Source organism: Pinus tabuliformis, chromosome 5_2, assembly GCF_031772625.1.
Source record: "Pinus tabuliformis cultivar Carrire ecotype Pingquan chromosome 5_2, CPIR1, whole genome shotgun sequence".
Taxonomy (NCBI): Eukaryota; Viridiplantae; Streptophyta; class Pinopsida; order Pinales; family Pinaceae; genus Pinus; species Pinus tabuliformis.
The window spans coordinates 411,967,820-411,970,885 of NC_142306.1; positions in this window are offsets into that span (position 1 = coordinate 411,967,820).

Below are 3,066 nucleotides of genomic sequence, written 5' to 3' on the forward strand. Positions count from 1 at the left end.
TCAAGGGAAACTCGCATGGCCTTCTACTCATCAAACTTGAGATCTCTGCGAACCACTGTCCTCCGACTAGTAGGCAAGTACACCCGATAGTTGTGAGGTGTAGTAGTGTACCCCAAAAATATCCTCAACTCTGCTCTCGGCTCAAGCTTCTTCCGTGCATCCTTTGTCACATGGCAATATACCGATGAGCTAAAGATCCTGAAGTGACCCACATCTGGTCTCTTACCATAGAAAGCTTCCTCTGGTTTCTTCATCCCAAGTATGCAATGCGGGCTTCTATTATGCAAATAGACCGCTATATTGCATGCCTCAGCCCACAAGTGAAGTGGTAGGCCTTGGTCATGCAACATTGCCCTTGCTGCCCCTAAAATAGTTTTGTTCTTCCTCTCGGCCACCCCATTCTGCTGTGGGTTATGAGGTGTCGTCAACTCTCGTTTAATTCCTTCTGTTGCACAGAAGTCCTTAAACTCTTGGGAGACATATTCTCCACCATTGTCGCTTCTCAAGGCCTTGATCTTCTTCCATGACTCTTTCTCGACCAAAGATTCGAACTCACAAAATTTTGTGAAGGTTTGGTCCTTCTTCTGCATGAAATAAATCCAACATTTACGAGAATATTCATCAATGAAAATCACATAATACCTTTGCTTCACTGTGGATGTCGTCGAGAATGGTCCACACAAATCATTATGAACTCACTCTAAGATAACCTTTGCTCGACTGTCTCGATCATGAAAGGAAGACTTGGTGTGCTTTCCTAAGGCACAACCTTTGCATGTGTCAAATTGCTCAAGTTTACCTTTGGGAAGTCCTATAGATATCTGTTGCATTATCTTCAAAGCCCCATGATGCAAATGGCCCAACTGCCTGTGCCACAACTTGCCAATGTCTTGGCTTTGCACCAATTCTGCTTTCGTACTCAATGCTGCATAATCATCTACCTCTAGTTTATAGAGATTCGTCACCTGAATCCCTATCCTCTTAGTCTGACCCATGTCTATGTTTCTTAGGAACGCCTTTCCTTTACTGAAGACAACACCGTAGCCTTTGTCCTCCAACATTGCAACCGATACCAAGTTCTTCTTCAGTCCAGGCACATACATCACATTTGTCAAGGTGAGAGGAGCTCCATGCTCCCTCTGAAAAGCAACCGTGCCCACTCCTGAAACACTATACCTTCCATCGTCACCCATCTCTATGCACATCTTGAGGTCTTTCTCCTCCAAGGCACTGAATAAATTTTTATCACCGATCATGTGGAATGAGGCTCCACTGTCAAGATACTAGACACAACCCATCATCGATGACACCATGCATGCGATGAGGGTAAAGTCCATTTCAAACTGAGAGGCTAATGCCTCACCTTCCAATCCTTCCGAGGATCCCTTCTTGGACTTCTTCGATGGGAAATTAGTCGCATAATGTCCCATCTTGTGACAATTAAAGCATCTTACTTTAGACATGTCACCCTTCTTCCCTCCATGAGAAGAATTCGATTTGAAATGGGAAGCCTTCCCCTTCCCTTTCCTTGCCTTACTTGCTAAGGCCATATTTTCTTCATCATCATTCTTGGATGAAGAACCATCTCGTGTGCTCCTCCTGATCTCCTCCTACATAAGATCCAACCACAGTCGTTCCCAATCCGACAGTTTCTCCCTTCCATTCACAGAGTCCTGATAGCTATTCCAACTCTTTGGAAGGCCAAGGAGAGCGAGACCCACCATATCATCATTGGTAGTAGTTATTCCCACACTGCCAAGCTCATCTCTGTAGGTGGTGAGCTTGTTCAGATATGTGGAAATAGTATCACCCTTCTCGATCTTGATTCTTCGAATCTTATCCTTGAGCGCCAATTTCCTCTGGTTGCCACTGTTCTAGTAGAGGTCCTTCAATGTCTTCCACATTGAAAATGGAGTATCCTTCCCATGGAGACTCGAGACAATATGGTCTCGAATTCCCTCAAGGATGATCCGTCTCGCCTTCGCCACACACTTGTTCCACTTAGCCAACTCTTGTGCATTAGTTGAAGCTGGCTTTGGGATTTCTTGATCAATGAATTCCTTCAAGCCATTGTCTTCTAATACAGCCTCCATTCTATCTTTCCATGCTATGTAATTCGAGCTACCTTCCAAGGCATACTCGAGTCTGAATCCATAGAACGCCATTGGCCAACCTTGAAGTATGATATGAATTCGATTTGCACTTGCAACCCTAAACTTCAAACTTCGAATTCTCTTCTCAGTATACTGTTCACAGCTTCGATACCATGTAAAAAATTTCTACAAATCCAGCTCTAATACCATGTAGAAAATCTGATGGAAGGTTAACCCGATAATGCAATATAAATCAAAGCATAATAATATAACCTACTTCTACTATCAATTTGCGGAAGATTAAAGATCGAGTTGAACAATATAACTAGAAGAAGAAGAATCAATCGCACAATACACATGAAAATACTTTGGGGAAAGCCTCAACTAAAAACCCCACACTATTGTATTATCATACATGGTGGAAATACATAGGAATTATACAAAGCCTTAGCTCTCACAGCTACCTAGCTCTCAGTGCAATCCTCATAGATGCTCACAAGAAATCTTGGCTTCTCTCCAGCCTCCTCTCTGCCCTCCAAGCTCCTATTTCCTTGCGTTGTTCCTTGTGGATGATTCTCCTTTTACCAAGTGGATGATCTCTTTTCAAAACTACGCAATCCTCAAGGATTTATCCTTGACTGCATGCATGAGTTTTCTTTCTAAGAAAACACATGCAACTGATAGTACACTGTCCTTGAACATTAATCTCGACTGGGTCTTTCTCAGAATAGACATGCATGAGTTTCTAATGAGGGAATCTTCAGTTAATTGGACTAGCACTAGTTGGTTGCATTAATGCATCAACTGGCTGTTAACTCACTATAGTTCCTCAAACAGTTTGGAACTAATTTAACTGGACTTAACTCAGTAAACTGAGTTAACTAATTACAAATCAAATATAACTCAATCTTATCTCCTTAATTTAAGGGATAACTCTTGAATGACTTTAGAAAGACTTCTAACTTGAATTTCT